Source organism: Crocodylus siamensis, chromosome 1 (assembly GCF_052110815.1).
Source record: "Crocodylus siamensis isolate JL-2025a chromosome 1, ASM5211081v1, whole genome shotgun sequence".
NCBI classification, from domain to species: domain Eukaryota; kingdom Metazoa; phylum Chordata; order Crocodylia; family Crocodylidae; genus Crocodylus; species Crocodylus siamensis.
The window spans coordinates 371420568-371434896 of record NC_143395.1 but is presented as its reverse complement, the minus strand read 5'-3'; the positions used below and the strand labels follow the sequence as shown (position 1 = coordinate 371434896).

The 14329-nt window shown below is 43.0% G+C and overlaps 1 long non-coding RNA gene across 1 annotated transcript in view; it reads right to left on the bottom strand.

The window, feature by feature from the left end:
• Window positions 1–12743, bottom strand: part of LOC149875071 (uncharacterized) — a 61189-nt gene extending 48446 nt beyond the window's left edge. Inside the window, exon 1 of the long non-coding RNA XR_016440005.1 lies at window positions 12656–12743. This is a non-coding gene — a long non-coding RNA (uncharacterized LOC149875071). The remainder of the gene's footprint in view (window positions 1–12655) is intronic.
• Window positions 12744–14329: the final 1586 nt, after the last annotated feature.

Genomic DNA, 14329 nt, shown 5'->3' with positions numbered 1-14329 from the left:
AAGTGCTTCTGGTCCACTTCCAGGTATGCTGCTGAGTGTGCTGGGGAGCCCTCCATGCTTCTGTGGAACACTTCATGTGTCCCAGCATCACAGTATTCACAAGCCTCTGCTACCTAGACGTATGTAGAAAAAAACATTTAAAGCTGTATCTATGTCCGAATTTCTGGATCTTTCCAAATCTCTCTGAATTGATTTGGAGGATTACGATTTGATTTGGAGAGATTAAAGGGTCCTCTGATTCGATCTGGATTTGAAGATTTGGCCACCAAATCAGGCCGAGTCTCTGCCAAATCAAATCAGGGACTAAAGCTTCACACAGCCCTAATTGATAGTGCTTGTCTCCCTTGCGGCAGGTTGCAGTTTGCTTTGAGGCTGCCGTGTACAGGGGAGCCAAAGTAGAAGAGTTTATGGACTTTTCTGGACAAATTGTTCCCAGCAAAAGCAGGGGTCTGGACTTGATGGCCCAGTTGGGCTTCTCCTACTCCTATGTTCTTAAGGCCTCCTCCATTGCCATTTCTGGTTGATCAGCTCCCATCTTCAGTAGAAATTCTTTTTCTTAATACAGATGCTATTAGATTTCATCTGAGTTTTATTACCCCAGAACTTAAGATAGTAGTGCTTTTCAGGCAGTGCTTTCAGTATAAGTCACTGTCACCTCTGTGCTAGCCAATTCCTTATTTGCCTCATAATTAACTGCCATCTTCTACAGATAAACTAATAATTTCCCCATGTGGCAGTGTATTGAGTGTTTTACGAGGGTTCTATGATCTGATGTCCTATGGTTGCCACAATTTTAATCAGAATTACAAATGAATGTGAAGCAATTAAACAAGCAAAATGAACTCTGTCCACTACAGCAGTCAGTACAGCTTTAAAAGAAAAAGTAGTAAAAGGTACTTCAGAAATTTGGAAATGAAACTTCTTCTCAGTGTCTTTTTTTCCCCACAGGGCATGGTTCCTTCATAGTATGATTCATGCTAAGGTAAATAAAGCATTTCAGTTGACCTCTATATATTGACAGAGGAGTCACTAAGCAGCTGCACATATAGCCTTAGGTGTCAGTACCTTGAAGGTTGCATGAGATTCAAAAGAAAAAGTTCAGGGGTCCCTCTAGCCCATCAGATTACTCTGGAAAAAAGCACCTATGGGAGTCATGTGACTGGTGTAGGTAAAGCACACTGGAGTACGATGTGGCTCACGTTAATCCAGCTGCCTTTGATTCCCCAACCCAAATGACCATGTATTCCCTTTCAGCTGAATTGGACATGATAAAAGCTGTAGCATGGATCTCAGCTCTGTTAACCCATCCTTCATTTATATAGACAGGAACAGCCAGTTGAACAGTATAGTTGTAAGCCTCCTCTATCACAGCTATTACACTACCCTAAGAAATACGTTGTGCATGATAGGATGCAATAAACATGTCTGAATTGTACTCAGAGGTACCTATGGGTGGAAAATGACTGTAAAAACTCCCAAAATATTACTTTTTTCATGCAGACCATATCTGCAGCAAAGGCCTTTAGACCCATGATCCAAACATGTTTGTTCATCTGTTGGCTGAGATATCAGGTCAATGATATCCTGTGAAACTAGGATGATGTAACATTTACTATGGGAATAATTATACTAATGAGTTTGTTCAGTCTCTGAGTATGCCCAGTATGATCTAGATCAGGAGTCAGCAACCTACAGCTCATGGGGCATAACTGACCCCCCAAGTAATTGATGACTCCACAGGCCAGATGCAGCAGCAACTTGGGGGCAAGGGATGATGTTGGTGGCAATTCAGCAGGTCATCATCAGCAATGCAGGGTGGGGGTGGGGGGAGGAGGGAAGGAAGAGGGGTGGTAGCAGCAGCTGGGTCCAAAGCAGTGGCCTGCCTACAGAGTGAGCTCTGTCATTTTGGCCCACTATTCCTAGAAGGTTGCTAATTCCTGCTTTAGATAGTTCCAGAAATCTCAGCAAAGTCAGTCTGAGTTTGGGACTTAAAAATGAGACTTTTTATGACACGTGTATGTTTATGATTATTCAGAGCAGCCACCACAATTTCTATAATAGTGTACTTGTCTATAATGGTTTACCATAATAGTATGTGCTTTTGGTTTAAAATTGAATACTCTTTCCATGCTATTGTAAAATCACTGAGAAATCCAAGCTGGCTCCACATGTTCATCAGGCAATATAGGGAAATTTATCAAGGATAAATGCTACCTAAACTAATTCTAAGCTTTATATGCTCAGTTTTCAAATCTGTGCTTTTGGTTAGCCTCTAATATATTTTCCCATGTTTCTAATATCAGAACCAGAAAAACTAACATCTTTCTTTCTCTTATAACTTAAATGTCACAATCCTAACGTCAAGAGTCATGGTTTGCATGCATCTTAATGAGCATTAAATAAAGGTGCTTTCCATATTAGCCTGAAATATCAAGAGGAAAGCTGCAGTTAAATGCACATTGCTTATGACAAAACATACAAGCACTAACATGGCAAACCACGTTACATATTTTGAATTAACATAATGGTTAATAAGCCTACAATTAAAAAAATTACTGCAGAATTTATACTGATTCTTTCTTTAATTAGTTTTTTTCATAATTATGGCTCTGACACAAAATCTTTAATATTACTGCTTCAAAAAATGAACTTACTAATTAATTTTTTCCACTTTTGACAGATTAAACCCATAAAAACAAAAACTTTCATAATTGCAGGTTTCTTCTGCACCCATATGGCTGTCAAACTCTTTCCCAACATGAAACCCCTGTTCTAATCCTAGCATTTCAAGATGAGCAAATTAGCTCAGTTCTTATAGTCTGTCTGCTTCCCTCTGGCTCCTTTAGAACATTCTCTCCAAGTTACAGTACAGGCAGTTTTTCTAATTTGCACTCTGAAATGTCATGTAGAGTCTCTGACAAAATCTTCTGTCAAATAAGTTTCCCAGAGTGCCTCAGAACTAATTACAAGTGTGATACCACTGCATTTTGTTGCATCTTAAAGCATGTTCTTTTCTAATAGAAATTTGACTTGTAGAGCTATAATTTAATGTGCCTAGCTGTTGTCTCAAATGAGTTTTATCAACTGGCTTGCCTAATGAAGTTCAACTGCAAAAATTATGAATGATCAGACAAGAACAATTCAATTATTACAGATAAAAAGGAGAAATCCAATCTTGTTCATCAACATACAAGGTGCATCTACAGATGCACTTTAGTACAGTTGACTAATTAGATCCATAGTAAAACATCACTGTTTACACATGCAGTGGTATTAGGGCCCAGTAAATTTAATTAAGTCTGCTATAAAATAGTCAAGGACAGTACTACTTTACAGCAAAGTAATTAAGTGTGCTAAAACGCGTGTGTAGATGGCACCAGGAGCTGGCTGGGTCCCCAAGGTGCTAAAGTGCAAGGGCTGCCTACCACACAACTCTGCACTTTAGGATTCTTGTGTCTCAGCCAGCCCCTCCGCTGCCCACTGCTACCATCTGGAGTCTTGGGATGACCTCCCAAGCCTGCTGCCAGTCTAGGGCTGCTCCACCCCAGCTCAAACTGCTGATTTACCAGGTGCATGTATAGATGCTGCCTCTGGGAGCAGAGGAATCCAGCTCTAACAGCTCCAGAATTTATCGTGTCATGTTAATTTTATGTGCAGATGAATCCACAGTAAACTAAGATTAGGGAAAATGAGGCATATGCCAATTAGCTATAATATGAGGCCTTTGCCCACAATTTGGCACCCATAATGTAGTGAATATAATGTATACTTATAGCAAAAGCTCAAAGTGTAAAGAGTAACTGAGAGATGTTGTTTTACACACTAATTAGATTTTATACATCATTTAAGAAGCTCTAAATCCCATCTGTTTTAACATCTGCAAAGTATATACCACAATAATTGAAAAGGAGACAGTAATAGCCAAGAAAGGTGTGCTACAAAGGATATGGCATAGTGGCACTATAAGTGAAGTTAGCCAGCCTTGGGCCGTGAAACTCCTGAGGGCAAGTAGCCACATGAAATGTATCTGTAGCATGGATGAAATGCAGGGTGAGCAATAGGTGTTTTTTCCTGTCTACAGCACCAAGCAAAATCTTTGCAGTAAATTTTAAAATGTAACTTCTAACATCATAAACTATTTTTATAGATGGTGAGACAAATTCAGCCCTGTAGTAACCTATCTGAAGTCAACTGAGTTGTGACCCTTTATAGCATGATTGAATTTGGCCTTTTGTTTCATCCCTAATAAGTTTTAAGAGGTTTAACATCCATCCTACAAGTGATGCCAAGTCTCTTCTTATGCAATACTACAATAGCTAAGATGGTCTTAGTAGAGAGCATTTTTGTTTAATTGCAAGGGGACTATGGGCAGAACATTTTAGACAAAGGCTCACAAATTGAAAGTAGCTTTCCCTTTTGGTATGATAAACTCAAATAAAAATGGTCTCCCTACAGTTATAAAGAGCAGGTATGGCAGGGGAGAGATTAAGAGGGTAGAGAACACTTATTTTAAAAAAGCAAAGAAAATTAAGGGCTATATCTGCAAAACTGCAGGAAGAAGAGAAAGGAAAAAATAGATGCATTTGAAATACGTTACTTCTCATGCTTTTGAGATATGTTACTTACCAGAGCAGCACAGTCTTAAAAATAACCCATGCAAAAATTCTCAGAACTAAAGGTCACTGGCTCTGATGGCACTGCCAATGTGGCAGTTATTAAAGCACTGGCTTGGGACTTTTAGATGTCCTGAAGTCCACTTAAAGGTGAATAATCACTTCCCTTGTTCTGCTAATTACTTCCCTCAATCTTGCAGCTAAAGATTTTTAATCAGTCACATTTTATGATAATGAGACTATATCAATACCTTAATGGGAACATATGAGTTCATTAGGAACTGAATCATTTTGACTAATTCTTAACTTTTGGGGCTCCAGAATTTTGAGAAGGTCTGCAATTTATTTAGTTCCTTCTTAACAAAGTAGTAACCTGGAGAGTTTATTTTTCAGGTACAGTGCTTCTTCATTATTTTTTTCATGATCAATTATCTGAGAAAATTAGAAGAGTCAGAGCACTTAAAAATCAAAAATGAAAGAGAAGCAAAGGCATAGATGACAGACAATAAATGTCAAGCTAATTTGAAGGAAAATACTTTTTAAGATAGTTTCTTCCAATCTTGACAACACTTGCTGTTTAGAATTAACTTCAATAATTCATGATTCCTGAAAGGACTAGTTGTAATTTCAGCATGTCCATAACATGGAAGTAAGGTTCTCAGACTAATGCTTTAGCCAGATAACTACATTCTAATAAAGCATGCAAAACAATGCATCCATTCAACAGTCTATAGCAGGGGAGGATCCAGCCTGTCGGGGGTGCCCACTTATTGATTGGATTTGGCTCACGGCTGCCCCTGTGACACTCCATATGGGACCAAGACATGCCCATGGCAGCCTGTACCACACTCCAGTCCACACCTGCCGGCTCTGGTCTGAGCCAGCATGCACAGCTTCCAACAGGGCTGCACCCAATGCAGTTACAGTCACCTGTGGGAGTGCTGACTCGACGTGCCACAGGTCATATATTCATAGATTGTTAGGGCTGGAAGGGACCTTGTAGATCATCAGGTCTAGTCCCCCTGCACTAGACAGGAAAAGACAACTGGGGTCAAATGACCCCAGCAAGGTGACTGTCCAGTCTTCTTTTAAAGATTTCCAGGGTAGGTGACTGCACCACCACTGGAGGGAATTTATTCCAGTGTCTGGACACCCTGACTGTGAAGGAGTCTTTTTCCTGGAACTGAGCCTGAAGCCACCTTCCAGGAGTTTGTATCAGTTGCTCCTGGTCTTCCCCAGGGGTGCCCTGGTGAACAGCTGTTCACTGAGTTCTTGATGTACTCCCCTGATGTAGCAGTAAGCCGCTACCAGATCCCCTCTCAGCCTTCCCTGGAAAAGACTGCAATATCATCAAAACTTCTGAAGTGGCAGCTCCTCCTCCTGTTTCTACTATGCCTCTCCAGGCAAGAAGGAAGCTTCAGTCAGGCAGCTTCTGCCCCAGTGTGTGGGGCTCCAGCTCCTGGCTGCCTTCCAGCCACTCCACTCCCAGCATATGCATCCAAGTGGGTGGAAGGCAGCCAGGAGCTTGAGCCAGAGCCCCACATGCTGGTGCAGGAGCCACCTGGCTGAAGCTTCCTCCCTGCTCAGAGCAGTGCAACAGGAGCAGAAAGAAGAGCCACTGCTGGAGGCAAGGGGAGCCAAGTAACACCTGGGTGGCTACAGCCACACTGGGAGCAGCCCCTCCAGTAAGATGTGTGAACTGTCTGGGGCTGGACTGGTGGGCATGGACTCAAATGCAGTGCAGACTGCTCTGGGTGGGGCTCAGCCTCATGTGGACCACTGTGGGGGCAGTTGAAAACCACAATGCCCAGACAAACTCTGCTGCATGTGCCCCCTGCCCCCTCCTCTCTCCTTTCACCCCTTACTGGCTCCCAGGACCTAGCACTCAGGCAGCCCACACACACACATGCATGAGCCCCCCTGCCCTCTCCACACATCCCCCATATCCCCCACAACCCTGCTCAGGGCATGGGCATGCAGGGAGTGGATCATAGCTCTACCCCAGGCCCTGGTCCATGCTATCACTGCCTTGTAACCCACCCCTTGATCCTGGCTTCGTCCACCTGTCCTGCTCCTGAACACTGCTCCCCACATACCTGCAGCCCAACTCCACACAGGGAATTGTGGTAAGTTGTTGCAGTGGCGGAAGGGAGGGCAAGGGGGGGAGGGGCAGGGTGCTAACCCAGCCTGCCACAAGTTGTCAAAACTTCCTATGTGGGTCCCAGGCCCAAATAATTGTCCACCCCAGTGTATAGCCAGGAAATGAGATGATAAACATGGATCAGATGCATAGGGATGAGGCTGTCTGGTCAAGTTTGAAGTAATGTTGATTGGCTAGAATGTGAAAAAAATCCTCCAGATAACTGCAATGTATGATAGTTTATTCTATTGTATTGTGAGGAAACTATAAAAAAGATATGATGCCTCACAAATGTGGTGTTAGTCATCTGCTTTTTGTGCAACCAAGTGAACCGTTCCCATGCCAAAAGATGTTTAGGACACGTGCTTGTGAAATGAGATAGCAAGGAAAAATATCTATCTAATTATCTATGCATAAAGGAAATCTATCTTTCAAGTCCAAATGCAGTTTATGTCAATTAAGAATAGCTTTAATGCCATCTGAAAAGACTGCAATATCCTTCCATTTATTACTTATGCCACATTCTTTAAGAGGATTTTGTTTTGTCTTTAGAGAAGCCATCACTGGCTGTTATTTGAAGCTCCAAAATCCAACCTAAAATGAGTAGCACAGAAAGAATACAATAGCACCCAGAATCTTCACAGGGTTATGTTCCCTTAGCCCACTGTCAAGATGAGATTTTGAGAACTACCTGAGGGTATGTATATATAGTCAAAGCAAACAGTTGCATGGGAGTGCTGAAGTACTCCTTCTGATTGGTGCATCTTTTATTTTAAAAGATGGCACTTCTCCAATCAGCTGCTGAGGCTGCTGATGAGTTCCAGCTGATGGGAGAAATGGATGCCTATTGAAACAAAACTCTGAGGCAAACAATTGAGTGATACATCCATAATTTGAGTGATACAACCCACATCAAATTAAGTGGCTTATGAGCCATACTTATATGTATAACTTATTCACTCTGTTTGAATTAATCACACGCTTTAATAAATGACTGGTCCATTCTGATTGAGAACTGACACAGAGTGTCAGTTCACAGGAAATAAATTATCCCTTGGACAGATAAAAAGTGTTATCATTTTAAATTGGCTGAATAAAGGAGAAAGCTGGTTTAAAAGTAAGAAAGCAGAAATATTTTTATGGATCAGGATCAGTTTGTCATACTTGTTTTATAAAGTAAATATGTAAGCCCCTCTGACATGATTCCACATTCCCTTTGTCTCAAACTACTAGGTATGTGGGGTGCATTCCCATCTTCCTCATAGTTCTGTCATTTGCTCTAGCTTAGTGAAGAGGCTAAGTCAAAACACAGCTCCCAATAGTTTCTGAAATTATATTTGTCAAGAGGGAGAGAAGTGAATTATTAAAATATTTCTTGCCTAACCAGATTCAGGGATCCCAAGAATCTTGTGAGATCCTTAGCTTAGTTTTGGAGAGAGAAAAAAAATTAGATAACCTGTGAATAGCTATCCACAATAATTATCCAAAGCAGGTCTCCAAGCATTTTTGTAGATTCACTCTCATTATAGTCAAACTTATTGTTAACTTTTCCATGTCTTTGGGTATGTATATATACGCAGATTGATGTTTTATCATTTCACATGCCAGAAAATATATAATGCAGAATATTTAAAGAACTAATTAGTCGAATATATAGAAAAGTTGCACAGCAGAGAACAAAGAGCAACCCAAATGTCACATCCATTTCTTGGTACATTGATCATGTTAGTCACCTACAAGACACTGAGTACATCTACACATGATGCTAGTTGCTGTAGCAATGCACTACAGCAATGTAGCATCCACAGACATCTACACATGACCAAATGCTACTTTGCTGCAGTGAGGCACTGTCCCAGTACAGTGAGCTGCTACAGCAAATAACTGCTAAAAATAATCATGCACCATATGTACAGCGCAGTACAGGCTGTTACTGCGCTGTGATATAGTACTTCCAAAAGGAAGTACTAAATCATGGCACAGTAACAACATTGCCATAGCAACACATATAGACACACCCAGTGCTATGGAAGAGCCCATAGAGGATCTTTGTTAGTGTTCTCTATGGTAAGTCTATTGCTGTGAACTCCGAATTATCTAAAGACAGGACTGGGAGGAAAGGCAGGGGGATTGCCCTTTATGTCAAAGAGCAACTCACATCATCAAGAACTAGCTTTGGGGCGGAGGAAGGTAAGGCAGAGACACTGTGGGTCAAACTTCAAGGGGGGCAAGGCGAAAGGGATCTTACGATGGGTGTCTACTATAGACCACCCTGCCAAGGGGTTGAGTTGACCAGAATTTCTCAGTACATCTTATGGAGGCAATTAGGTCTAGGGACATCATTGTCATGGGGGACCTAAACTACCCAGACATCTGCTGGGAGGAGCAGTCAGGCAGGTCTGACTGTTCTTGTAGGTTCCTAGCTGAAATACAGGACCTCCACCTTATCCAGGAGGTGCACAGCCCACTAGCAGAGATGCCTTGCTGGATCTGGTCTTAGCCACTGGGGATGACCTGGTGAGGGGACTGCAGGTCCTTGTCCACTTGAGTGACAGTGATCATCACCTGCTGGAATTCACCATCCAGTGCAGGATGTTGAGGGCTTGTACCAACACTACAGCCCCTGACTTCAGAAGGGCCAACTTCAACAAATTTAGGAGATTAGTGGGGGGAGGCACTGAGGACCCAAAAGGGAGTCCATGAGGGATGGTCGTACCTTAAGAGGATGATCCTCCAGGCTCAGAGGGTGATAGTCCCAAGAGAAAGAAGTGGGGTAAGAGTGCTCTGAAACCCCCATGGCTCAGCAATGGCATTCGAGAATACCTGAGGGCCAAAAGGGAGGCGTATACCCAGTGGAAGGGAGGGGCTATCACCAAGGAGGAATACTTCTCCTTGGCCCGCGAGGGTAGGAGGGCTATCTGGAAGGCCAAGGTGGGGATGGAGCTCAGGCTAGTGACCAGGATTAAGGACAACAAAAAGTCCTTCTTCAAATACATTGGGAGTAAGAAGAGGGCACTGGGTAATGTAGGGCCCCTGCTAGACTCAAATGGTAATCCTGTGGCTATGCCAGATGAGAGCCAACATTTTTAACAAGTTCTTTACCTCTGTTTTCTTGGACAGGGACCAGGACAGCTGTCCCACCACACGTAGGGGCAATCTTGGGGATAGCACTTCCAGGCCTTGGGTCTGCATAGATGTAGTTAGGGATCTTCTGGAAGGGCTGGATGTTTTTAAATCTGCGGGCCCTGATGCCCTCCACCCACGGGTGTTGAGAGAGCTGGTGGAGGTGCGCCCCATCACCTCCCTCAGTCTTCTCTTCTCTAGACTAAATAAACCCAGTTCCCTCAGTCTTTCCTCATAAGTCATGTCCCCCAGCCTCCTCCTCATTTTTGTTCCCCGCCGCTGGACTCTCCAATTTGTCCACACCCTTTCTGTAGTGGGGGGCCCAAAACTGAACTCAGGACCACAGATGTGGCCTCACCAGTGCTAAATAGAGGGGAATAAATCACTTCCCTTGACCTACTGGCAACACACCTACCAATACAGCCCAGTATGCTGTTAGCCTTCTTGGCAACAAGGGCACGCTGCTGGTTCATATTCAGCTTATTGTCCACTGTAAGCCCCCAGTCCTTTTCTGCAGAGCTGCTGCCCAGCCAGTCGCCCCCCAGCCTGTACCAGTGCATGGGATTGTTCTGCCATAAGTGCAGGACTTTACACTTCTCCTTACTGAACCTCATAAACTTCCTTTTGACCTAATCCTCCAATTTGTCTAGGTCACTTTGTATCCTATCCCTACCCTCCAGCATATCTACTGCTCCCCCCAGCTTGATGTCATCTAAAAACTTACTAAGAGTGCACTCTATGCCATCTTCCAGGCCCTTGATGAAGACATTGAACAAAATTGGCCCCAGAATTGACCTCTGGGGCACTTCACTTGACACTGGCTGCCAACTAGACATCGAGCCATTGATTCTACTCTCTGAGCCTGCTGCTCCAGCCAATTTTCTATCCACCTTAGTTTATTCATCCAGCCCATACTTCCTTAGATTGCCTGCAAGGATGCTGTGGGAGACTATATCAAAAGCCTTGCTAAAGACAAAGTACACCACATAGACCACTCTCCACACATCTACAGAGCCAGTTACCTCATCATAGAAGGCAATCAGGTTGATTAGGCATGACTTGCCTTGGTGAATCCATGCTGACTATTCCTAATCACCTTCTTCTCCCCCAAGTGCTTAGAAATGGATTCCTTGAGGATTTGCTCCATGATTTGCCCAGGGACTGAGGTGAGGCTGACTGGTCTGTAGTTCCATGGATCCTTTTTCTTCTCTTTCGTAAATATGGGCACTATGTCTCCCCTTTTCCAATCATCCAAAACCTCTCCTGATCGCCAGAACTTTTCAAAGATGATGACCAATGATTTTGCAATCAAATCATTCAACTTCCTCAACACCCTGAGGTGCATCCTTTCTGGCCCCATGGACTTGTACACATTCAGCTTTTCTAAGTAGTCTTTAACCTGGTCGTCCAGCACTGAAGGCTGCTCACCTCCTCCCCAAACTGTCCTGTCCAGTTCAGTAGTCTGGGAGTTGAACTTGCCTGTGAAGACTGAGGCAAAAAAGGCATTGAGCCCTTCAGCCTTTTCTGCATCCTCTGTCACAAGGTGGCCTCCCCATTCAGTAAGGGACCCACACTTTCCCTGATCCTCCTTTTGCTACCAAGATACTTGTAGAAACCCTTCTTGTTACCCTTCATATCCCTTGCTAGCTGCACCTCCAATTGTACTTTGGCCTTCCTCACTTCATCCCTGCATGTCCAAACAATATTCTTCCCTAGTTATTTGTCCAAGTATCGACTTTATATAAGCTTCCTTTTTTGTGATTTAGTTTACTGAAGAGTTCCCTGCTAAGGCAAGCTGGTCTTCTGTCATACTTGCTAGTCTTTCTGCACATAGGGGTGGTTTGTTCCTGCCCTCTCAGAAAGGCTTCTTTGAAGTAAAGCCAGCTCTCCTAAACACCTCTCCCCCTCAGACTAGATTCCCAAAGGATCCTACCCATGAGTTCCTTGAGTAAGTCAAAGTCTGCTTTTCTGAAGCCCAGGTTCCTTACTTGTCTGCTCTCCATGCTTCTTTTCCTCAGGATCCTGAACTCAATCATCTCATGGTTACTGCTGTCCAAGTTGCCATCCACTTCTACGTTCCCCACCAATTCTTCCCTGTTTGTGAGCAGGAGGTCAAGAAGAGCATAACCCCTAGTTGACTGCTCCAGCATTTGCAGCAGGAAGTTGTCTCTAATACTCTCCAAAAAACTTCCAGGATTTCCTGCACACTGCAGTATTGCCCTACCAGCAGATGTCAGGGTGATTGAAGTCCCCCATCAGAACCATGGCCTGTGACCAGGAAATTTCCTAGCTGTTTAAACTAGCTGTTTAAAAAGCCTCATCCACCACTTCCTCCTGGTCTGGTGGTCTATAGCAGACACCCTCCACAATATCACCCTTGTTGCTCTCCCCTCTGACCCTAACCGAGAGACTCACAACAAGCCCATCTCCAGTTTCATACTGGAGCTTTGAGCAATCATATAGCTCTTTAACATAAAGCGCAACACCTCCTCCTCTTCTCCCCTGCCTGTCCTTCCTGAACAATTTGTACCCATCCATGACAGTGCTCCAGTCATGCAACCTATCCCACCAAGTTTCTGTTATTTCAATCACATCATAGTTCCCTGACTGTGCAAGGACTTCCAATCCTTCCTGCTTGTTTCCCAGGCTCCATGCACTTGTGTACTGGCACCTGAGGTAACTAGTTGATTGCCCTGATTTCTCAGAAAGTATGAGAGCATGTCCCCTGTTGCCCACTCCTGCTTGCTCTTCCTCCAGGTCTCAACACTTTCCCACTTACCTCAAGACTTTGGTCTCCAGCCCCTGGTAAACATAGTTTAAATTCCTCCTCATTAGGTTAGTGAGCCTGTCTGCAAAGACGCTCTTCCCCCTCTTCGTCTGTGAAAACAAAAGGAAGGAAAGTACTTAGGGAATAAATTGTCATAGCTACCAATTAAATATCTTTTTAGTTCCCAATTTAAGAAAAAATACCAAATTACAGACACATTTACAAGAAAACAATCTATATGGTACATATACAACTTTTTATTTCCATTTTTTTAGATGAAGAAGAAATATTTCATTTTTAAGTGAAATTCAGAGCAATACAGTATGTTCTTGTCTCAACATTTAAATGTCTTCCTTTCAGAATCTTTAACACTGAGGTTTGGGAAAAGTTGTACCTGCAGTGCTAATCCAAAGTATCTGGAAAGGTATGAGCTTGCTCTTCAGGAGCCTAGTAGCATTCTGTAATCTGTCAATGGTTTCCTACATTGTCTCCTTCTCAATTGAATAATGTATATTAATTATAATACTTATCAAGTATGACTATATCAAGAACAGGTTATAGACCTTATAATCCAACTAATTTGGGTGATCTATGACTTTTTATTAACTTTTTATTGTTAATAAAACAAAACTTTGATTTTCCCCTATTTAATCCTCCCAGTACAGGGACATCCCCTATACCAAAACCCAGAATTCTATACCAATTAAAATCATCTAGCATGAAACCCTAACCTCAGAGAAGCCAATGGAGATTTATCATTGATTCTCAAATTCACATTTGCCCTCATCTGCTAATCAGATGATGATCTGATTATTTCCATTCACGAGCATTTGCCTGAATCTATTTGAAATGGACTCTCTTGCTTCTTTTTGGTGTCTTCTGCCTTTCTGTATTCCTTGATCATTTTCCTGAACATAGTAAGTACTTAGTGGCTTGTCAGCCTTTCTAACAGTATCTTTTCATAATCATTTGAAATGTCGGTAAGCATCTTGGAAATATGTAACTGTTGAAAAAGATTTATAGACCTAAGCAGTTCTAAGCAGCAATAAAGACCAGTATAATCATTCAGCCTGTATTTCTGCAAAGCAGTCTGCATCATTTTACCAAGGCCTTCCTGTTTGGAGACTACTAACTTATGATACTTCATCTAAAGTGGGGCTATCTAAATGGTGACCTTCAAATTATATCATAGCCAGTGGGGCTGGAAATTCTGCAACAGCATAAGCAGTATCAGAGGGCAGGTCTACATATGATGTTTTGTCACCATAGCAACACGGTCCCTCATTATAGTGCTCTGCTACGGTGACATAGCAGCTAAAAAAAACTGTGTGCAGCTGCTACAATGGAGTGCAGGCTGTTACTGCATAGTAAGAATGGCACAATATGGCCACATGTAGACACACCCATTGCTAACCCCCCATTGCTGCCAAAGTTGCTATGTTGATGAGGCCAAGAGCCAGGGGGTTAACACCAATGCTGCTTGTACTGATGCACAATTCTGGGGTCAAGAACCCTGTTGGAGATGCCTTTAGGCAGTGGCGGGGCAAGCAGCACTAACCCCCTCAGTGCCGATTGTCCCACTGCCAAATTTCCAAGTCAAGACTGCATTTCGACATTGGAGCAAGAAGTGGTGCACAGTCAGCGTGCAGAGGTTAATGCCACTGTCACTCACCCCAGAACAGCAAG